Here is a 9,514-nt window from a genome sequence, read left to right on the forward strand (position 1 = left end):
CAATCAGCCAAAATTGAGATAGTGCGGAGAAAGGGACAAATAAAGATATTCTTATGATTTCAAGAGCTCAGCCAGCTTCATGCCCCTCTGACAAGGATTTTGATCGCATACAGAGAGATCCGGTTTTGAAAGAAAATACAACAAAACCATTAAAATCTGAATTTACATACTTAAATAGATTGCATGTTCTTTATATCAAAAATCGGAATACAATATAAAGACGCTTGCTCGTGCCACTTCAAAAGATTCTTAGCAATCCCCATCCGTATATCTCCTTCAGCATGTTAGTACAAAAATATAACAAGACACATTCTCTCGTCCTTGGATTTGGACTAGTGTAAATGGTATTAATGGATAGAATCATGGAAGGCGACAACGACTGTTACGTAGGCTCACTGTTTGAGCTGATCTTCAACGAGTTCAAGTGGAAGCTCGTAATCATTCCTGGTCTTATAGGGTTTCTGTAAATTGCTTCTGGACAGCACTCCAGTGTGGTTGGTTTTACCTGTGCCAATTTTTAATAAGGAAAACTAATGAAAATTATTGGAGAACAATTTAGAAACAATAGAATAACAGAAATACAGAGCTGAAATACTTATACTTTATTATTCAAAAAATACTTGCAATACAGAATGCAATAACACAATAATTACAAAAAATTAAAATTATACTAACTTGAATGAATTGAAGGTAGAGGCTAGCGCAAACGCTATGTCCTTCGAACAGTATTTCTGTCTCACTCGTGTGCTTACAGTTCTATAACGTCTGCTCGACCATGATACAACTACCTAATTCTACAACCCGCACTGGATTATAAAACTCTAGCATAATGATAAAACTAATCATCAAGGCCCTTGTCTTGATTAATTTATATTAATATTATAGTATAATTATCAAGCCTAATCCACACAACCATAAGGCCCAAGCCTTCAATCCATTTCCAAATGGTCCGAGTTCTAATTACTAAGAAAAAGGAATAAGCCTATATAAAGGTTAGTGAAAAAAAATACTGTTGACCAATGTAGGACAAAAGGGTCTCAAACTCCTACAAAAATGATTTGAAAACTTTGAGTTTTAACAATAAGGACAAAATAAAGAGTAAAGTGAATAGTATCATAATTGACTTTTTAGTGTAAAAATGTGGCTTTTCGTTAAAGTGAACAGTACCGTGAACTTTTTGTTAAAACTCCATTTTTAATAAGGGTAAAAATAAAGAGTACAAATCAGAATCGAAATCTATTACTTTCACTTCTAATAGTAAAAATTATGTTTGCTTTAATTAATTCAATGATGATATATGTTTACCTGTCCAAATCTGTACAGATTGAGCGCATACAGCAGATAATTTTTTCAAATCTTGTAAGATTAAGTTTCCATACAATAATTTAAAGTTTTTACTTTTCATCTCAACACAGTAACATAAATTCAAGGACAAAGAAAAATGAATATTACAAAAAATATGAAAATTAGACTACTTAGTCCAGAATTTCTGACATGTCAATTTAACCTCAAATATATTTGACAGAGACAAAAACTTCGACATTCAAGGCTGACAAGTACACATATGTTCAGTTCATTCGACCGGTGATTAATTAAAAACTGCTCTGCAATGAAATACCATTGCTAGTAATGACGAACCATATGATGAAAGAAGAGAGGAAAAAAAAAATATAATTGGGTTGCACAAGACAAATCCAAGTTAATTTTTTTTAAAGATTATTTTCGTAATTGTAGGACAGTTAAATATTGTAATATCTTACATTTAGGTGTCTTTAAGATCTTAGGTTTAAAGCTTGACAACATATAAAGACTACTCAACACATTGGTAAATCAACATAAATACTTCAGTATCACAAGCAACTTACGAAAATAAATTAACAAAGCAAGTTGGAGAAATACCTTATCAGTATCCTCGGGGAAGGATGGAGGTCCCCCCTCCGGGGGCTTCAGAATCAACTCCACCAATTCAAGGACACTGGCAATCCAAAACAATGTAGGTAGTTTGGCTTGCAGTACTCATCATTTCCTACCTTTTGGCAACTTTCCTTGTGCAATTCTCCTTAAACAATCCACATTCGGTAATACTGAGTCAAGTATAATTCGACAACAATGGGAATGCATATCACGTAAACTGGCTCTAAAGGTTTTACCGTAGAGGAAGAATTACTATTTATGATCAAAGACTTCCAACATGTCGAACCTCTGAGAAGCGGGAATATCAGCAAGAATCTGGTTTTGATTGGTAAACATAAATGAGTAGTAATATTCAGAGAGTACAGTAAATAATTTACTTAGAACCAAAATGAAGAAGAGTACATGATAAGCAAGGTCTTACTTACTACAAAACGACCATACATTGAGTTGTTGGCTGCTTACAAAAAATGCGTCAGCTATTTGGCATGTAGATTAATGGACAAATGCAATGCTAAGACAGATCCTCACCCTTTTGAAAGCTTCAAAGGCATTCTTCCTCAGCGTTGTATCTGATGCATACATGATGGCCATTTGAACAGCCTAAAATGTACAATGCCCATATGACAAGTGAAAAAACAGATTAGATTCTCTTCCACTCTGATAAATAAGAAGTTCCTACATTGTATGATGATGTAAAGAAGCAACCTGCAGAGCAGCGAAAAGGCTAGTCATAAAAGATGAGAAGTCTTTACGTTCATCATAGTGGGAAATATTTCCATCTGTAATGCAAATCAAGAAATTGATGGTATATCTTTTACGTTCCCATGGAAGAGAGGCAGGAGCTAGTATGTGCTTTAGCATGCCAACAGCTTGCCACCTTTCAGTCTGGTTATTCTTAGGTTCAAGCTTGACGGAAGTCAAATCCCCCTCAGCAGCCCGAACAACATCATCAGAAGCATGGCCCCATATCACTTAAATAAAGCAACAGAAAAAACAAAAGCAATTGACAAAGTGTCAAGCTATACTTTTTTTTGATATAATAAGAAAAGAAGCGATCAACATTCAGAAACATAAACCTAAAAGAGGTGCACCGCATTTGACATCGGATAAGCAGCTCATATAAATCATCTTCATCCTCTATGCGTACAAAAAACAAGAAACGAAACATCAAGGGCCTAACAATTGGATACCAAATACAGCGAATTATTATAGAATACAAGGGAAGGAACAGTGATTGAAAGGATTTACCTCCAACTACTGCCCTAGTTCTTTTGTCAACATCGGACCCAGTTATCACACCAAGATATGACAAACCACAAAACGCCAAAAAACTAGAGAGTTGCAACACAAACAACTGAGAACTTGTAACATTGTGATTCATGCTGACAATAGCATGCACATAAATAGCGTGTTCAGTAAAAACAAACGCAAAACAAAAAGATAGCAAATCAAATAGGAGAGATGTGATATGTAATAGAGTTTAGACTGGAATTTCTGTGTTATATAGCACAGATAAAAAACAGAGAGTCAAACTGAAACATTGATTAAATGATGCCAACCATAATCTGTAAAACATAAAGACCAAGTAGGCACGGAGCTTTTCATTTGCTACACCTTCCTGTGTCACGGAGCAAAAGACCATCAGGATCAAAAAGAAAATATGATAAGAATCTTGTAATATCGCTAAACTAGTAAAAGCCATCTTATCAATTTATCACATACCAACTTTACACAAACGGAACGTATGGAATGAGCAATCGCCCAAGCTCTGTCAAACAAATCCTTAAATTCTGGATCTTCATCTTCCAACTCCAAAGACTGGGCCTTCAAGACTTTAACGATAATGGGAACTGCTACTTTCACTTGCTCGAAGTGACGCCTCTGAAGGGAAAGAAACACTGAAATTAACAAGAGAAACAAAAACACAAACTTAACAAAATAGTGCTAGGAACAAATCAATTGTCATAATTCAATTACAAATACGCAGCAGACAGAGTAAAAGATTTGATTAGTGAAGCTCATTTAAATTTAGGGTAAAGTTAAAAAAACTACCTCAACTATTGTTGTCACGATGCTTTCATACCTCATTTTTTAAAATTGATAATGTTATACCCCATCTTACAAATTTGTGCCAATGTCAGACTTTCGTCAGTTTTTTTGTTACTTTTTCTGTTAAATGCTGACGTGGCCAGAAACGGAACCCATTTTTATTAAAAAAATAATTAAATATTTTAAAAAATAATTAAATATTAAAAAATTAAAAAAAAAACAATAAACAATAAACCAAAAAAAACCAATCAACCCGTGTCCCCCCTCCCCAAAAACCAAAGTCCCCTTCTCTGAGTTCTCCTCCACCCAACCCTCTCTCCTCTCTCTCTCTCTCTCTCTCTCTCTTTCTCTTGCCTCTTTCTCTCTTGCCTCTCTCTCTTCTCTTTCCCTGCAACCTACATCCCTAAAATCCCAAAGCCCAGAAACCATTCCCACTTGAGTCATCATTGTCGGTGAGCTCTCAATCCTTTGAGCTGACGATCGCCGATTAACCCCAGACCCTTCCCCGCCATTCCCGTTGGCGTCAGAGCTCTCATTCTGGCACCACAGGTGCTTCTGGTCCCCCCACTTCAAATACCACGACAAGTTGAAATTGTGTAGAGGCTTTGCCCTTTTAGAACCCATCGCCATGGACTTCACCTTCATTCTCTCCTGCTCATCCGACCTGCCTATATACACCATTTATCGAAAACTCATACCAAAGAGAGCCACTCTCAGATCACAACTCTCTCTCTCTCTCTATTTCTCGTGCCTTTGATTTTCTCGGAAAATCTCGGAAATTTCTGGGAAAAACGGAGAGTTTTTCTATTGGGATTGTTGTTGTCGTTGTTATTGTTTTGTTTTTCTCTCACAAATCGCCGGAGGGGCAAACTCCGGGGGCGAGGAGGAGAAGGGAATGTTGTGGCTAGAGTTAGGGTTTGGGGGCAATTGGGGGTCGTGGCTGTCATCGCTGGAGTCAACGATAGAGGTATGGTTGTCGTCAGTGGGATCAGAGAGGAAGGTTGGGGGGGGGGACGAGTGGGAAAGATTTCTGGGTTTTGAGATTTTAGGGATGTAGGTTGCAGGGAGAGAAGAGAGAGAGAGGTGAGAGAGAGAGAGAGAGGAGAGAGAGAGGGTTGGGTGGGAGAGAACTCATATTAGGGGATTTGGGTTTTTGGGGAGGGGGGACACGGGTTGATGGATTTTTTTTTTAATTTTTAATTTTTTAATAAAAAATGGATCCCGTCTCTGGCCACGTCAGCATTTAACAGAAAAAGTAACAGAAAAATTGATGGAGGTTTGACATTGGCACAAATTTGTAAGATGAGGTATGACATTGTTAATTTTAAAAGATGAGGTATGAAAATGTCATAACACCAATAGTTGAGATAATTTTTTGTAGTTTATCCTTCAATTTATTAGTGAAGCTCATTTAAATTTACCTTTCGAAAGCCCGGTTAGAACAGGCGCAATATAGCCAGAATCCCTGATGGTCTCGCTTGGGGGAACCAATGGCTAACCCAATTACAACAAAAATCATCGTAGAACTAAAAACCCAACAAACCCATCAATACAACAAGTATAAGTTCACATAAAAATCATTAAAAAGGCCACATATTGACCTCACAAAGAATCGAAAGCATGTCTCGTGGACTACACATTGATATGAAGCAATCAATGGTGCTCTCAGCAACCTCCAGGCATCCATCCGAGATGCCTCCGAACTTCCAAACTGCCATTGGCAATTGAAAGGAGAGTGCTTCAATGATTGCCTGGGCAAACAATCAAACAGTTGGTGAACATCAAACTGTACAAACAAGTAAAGAATCAAAAGGAGACGAATTTAACGAAACGGGACCTGGTCCAGTGAAGGGGAAGAGACGAATTGGTGGACTTTCGTGAGAGCTCGAGAGGCGTTGGCTTTTGTGTCTTCGTTGTCTGGGTCTGACAGAGCGGCGTCTAGGGTCGAATTGAGGAAGCTGATGAGCTGTGAGACGGAGCTTTGGGGAGGATCAGCTGATTGGGATAGCGAGTTTAGGATCTCTTGCAGAAGGGGTAAGGACTGGTCCAGACTGTCCACCATGGCCTCTCTGCAACTTTTGGAGCTAGGAGAAGAAGAAGAAGAAGATGAGTTGGTGTGTGCTGTAATTTCAATTCTGTTTTGTTAAGCCTCGTTTGGCACGTCGTATACGACCACCGATAGTATTAATAGTAAGAAAGGGATGTTTGGTGGGCGTCGTATTAAACAAGCATCGGATTATTTGAACAGGGCCTACCCATTTTATACACCTCCCACCTGCTTATTTATCCCAACCGAAACCTTTGTATAATAGTCGGGTAGAATCTCGCAGCCTCGGTTACTCCGTCCCTCTCTCGCTCACTTCGTCCCTCTCCTTCTCTCGCAGCACTCTCCTGGCTCGACATCCACGCAAACAACACCACTATCCCTTCAACCCCATCACTCCGCCGCTCCTTCCTTCCCCAATAACACCGACCCGCGAACCCCCACATCTCCTCCGCCGCTCCCAGCAACCCAACTCTTTCTTTCTGCAGAATTCTCAGAACTCGAGCTGCAAAATGCTGACTTTTCGAATTGGGTTTCTCAAGGAACTGCAGAGAATTATTGGGTTGGAGTTCAATTATGGGGTTTCTCTAGGAGCTGCAAAACTCTGATTTGTCCAAACTGTGATATTTTTCCGTGTACTGAAAATATTCAATCTGGGATTTTTATTTTGGTTGGTGAATCGATGAGTGGTTCGTATGCAGGGTGGGATTTGATGAGTGGGGGAAGACGGTGAAGACTGGGTAGAGAGATCTGGGTTTTTTTTCTCCTTCCTCTTTAATTTTTAATTTTTAAATTTTGTCTGTGTAATGATGTTTTTTTTTTCTTTCTGTTATTTATTTATTTATTTTTTTTATATTTTAACAACAATTATTTCGTGAAATTATTTTTAAAAACTTATAGTCCGACCTATTATTCGATGTACAAATTAATCCGATACAATACCAAACGTCCGACTAATTTAGTCAGTACTATTCGACGACTATTTATCATATCCGATTGAAATAGTTAGTACAGTCCGAGTTGCCAAACGAGACGGGTTTTTGTTTCCAAATGGCTCAATAAGGCGCGAATACGAATCTCCTGCTTCCACATTAAAAACAAGGTTCTAAAACACATTAGACACTAATTGGGCAGCGGATTGAAGTCTAGCGCCTAGGCGGATTTAAGTAAAATTATATTTCGTGTAAATAAGTGTCTGTTTATACTTAAAGTAATATATATGTATATATATAATTTTATCATAAACTACAAAATAGCGTGACATATATATATTGAAGTATTGGAACATAATGAAAACATAGGGAATAAACATATAATGTGTGCTCATTTAAGTATTCAACAAGTCTCTTACAATTTATTAAAGAAAAACAAAATGCAAAATGAACGTTATTTATTTTCTGCCTAAATGAGTCGAAACCTAGGCGGGTCTAGGTAGGCTAGATGAGTGCTTAGGCGGTCTAGGCGGGTGCCTCAATAGTTCAAGGTGCCCTTTCTTAATTTTCAAATGCCTGTGCATTAATCGAGGTAGTGGCCAGCCGCCTAGCGCTACCTAGAACAGTGCTTAAAAATCAATGCTGCTTGAAACAAACTAAATGGGTATTTTTTTAAGCAAAAAATAAATGGGTATTTTTTTTAGTACATTGATATTTTTACACTAAGGGGAGAGAGAGTTTGGCAAAGCCACTCAATGGATAGCCTAATTTGGTATCGAATTCGTCATCCACGATATTCGAACCTGAGACCTCTCATTTCTAGGTGAAGAGGGATGCCACTAGACCATAATAATGAGTGGTTGGGTATTTTTTTGAGCAACAAAATAAATGGGTATTATACCTACGGGTTTATATCTGTTACTTTAGTGGGTGTGATGGTCTTTATCTTGATTTGTAAGAGAAATTTTCAGTTTGATTTATTTTATTTGTTCAGTTTTTTTATTATATATATATATATATATATATATTAAATTTTGGTGTATCTAACTAAAAATATGTCACTTAATATTACGGTCTAGTGTTATTCCTCTTTATTTGTAAGTGAGAGTTCTTAGGTTCGATTCTCGCCAAATTTAAACCATATTATTGCTAACTCATTGTAAGGTGTAACCCACTCCTCGTCCCCTTAGTGCAAATAATATCCTTTGTTTAAAACAAAAAATAAAAAATTTCATAACACAATCTGTGTTTTAGTTAGAACTATCAAGAATATAGGTAACCTTACAACCAAACACCTTGTGTAAGATCCCACATCCCGCATGAGAGTGATCTTTATATGTATATTCCCATCCCTACCTAGCATGAGGCCTTTTGGGAGCTCACTGGCTTCGGGTTTCATCGGAACTTCGAAGTTAAGCGAGTAGCGCGCGAGAGTAATCCCATGATGGGTGACCCACTGGGAAGTTCTTGTGAGTTCCTAGAAACAAAACCTTGAGGGCGTGGTTGGGGCCCAAAACAGATAATATCATGCTACGATGGTGGAGCGGGCCCGGGATGTGGTGGACCCTGGGTTGGGATGTGACAATTTGGTATCAAAGCCTAACCCTGGCCGTGGTGTGCTGACGAGGACGTCGGACCCCTAAGGGGGGTGGATTGTAAGATTCTACATTGCCAGGGGAGTGATCCTTATATGTATATTCCCATCCCTACCTAGCACGAGGACTTTTGGGAGCTTACTGGTTTTGGGTTCCATCGGAACTCCGAAATTAAGCGAGTAGCGTACGAGAGCAATCCCATGATAGGTGACCCACTGGGAAGTTCTCATGTGAGTTCCCAGAAACAAAATCGTGAGGGCATGGTTGGGGCCCAAAGCGGACAATATTGTGCTACGGTGGTGGAGCGGACCCGAGATGTGGTGGACCCTGGGCCGGGATATGACACCTTGCCCTCCTCCCTCCCTACCGAAAGTCTTAAAACACGATTTGTATCATAGTTTATCTTGATCTACAGTCCAGATAACCCTATAGGCTATAACCAAACACTTTTCTTTCCTCCCTCCATTTTAACTAACCTAAAATCTTAGAACACGATGTGTGCCTTCTTCACAATAACATCTCGACTCTCATGCTTTTGATCATCTACTCTCACTCCCACACAGAAATCCCTTGCCCCTTCTAATCTCCTACCAAAATGGAGAGCGTTGAAACTAGCTCCATGAACTTAGACATTCCAAACTTTCCCTAGAACATAACAACATCAAAGTAAAAGAAGAACATCTGCTATTAGCATTTAAAGTCGGTTATAGAAACACACACAGTGAAGGAATATGTAGGTTATATATATGAATAATATAAAAGAGCATATGTAGGTTTATATGAATTATATAAAGAGAACTTTCATGAAAAGGGGTTGGGCTAAGTTTATTTTAACTAATAACCATGCTATAACTTTAGTTAATGAAAAAGAATTAGATATTAATGAAAAATCGTTAAATTTTAATAAAAAATGACTAAAGAACTTGAATTTTAATGAAAAGGAAACAATTTTAATATTAAAAAAAAATAAAAATAAAGCA

The 9,514-nt window shown here is 38.0% G+C and overlaps 1 pseudogene across 1 annotated transcript; it reads right to left on the reverse strand.

The window, feature by feature from the left end:
- Positions 1-238: 238 nt before the first annotated feature.
- On the reverse strand, positions 239-6,792 carry LOC137717074 (aberrant root formation protein 4-like; annotated as a pseudogene). The gene is made up of 13 exons (XR_015965173.1): positions 5,801-6,792; positions 5,565-5,714; positions 5,385-5,457; positions 3,637-3,812; positions 3,474-3,532; positions 3,163-3,307; positions 2,991-3,051; positions 2,620-2,885; positions 2,443-2,514; positions 2,133-2,229; positions 1,900-2,084; positions 1,508-1,534; positions 239-530 (listed from the first exon to the last, which is right to left on the reverse strand). The product of XR_015965173.1 is annotated as an aberrant root formation protein 4-like (transcript).
- Between the last annotated feature and the right edge of the window lie 2,722 nt (positions 6,793-9,514).

Source organism: Pyrus communis, chromosome 8 (assembly GCF_041283825.1).
Source record: "Pyrus communis isolate YQ-2024b chromosome 8, ASM4128382v1, whole genome shotgun sequence".
Taxonomy (NCBI): domain Eukaryota; kingdom Viridiplantae; phylum Streptophyta; class Magnoliopsida; order Rosales; family Rosaceae; genus Pyrus; species Pyrus communis.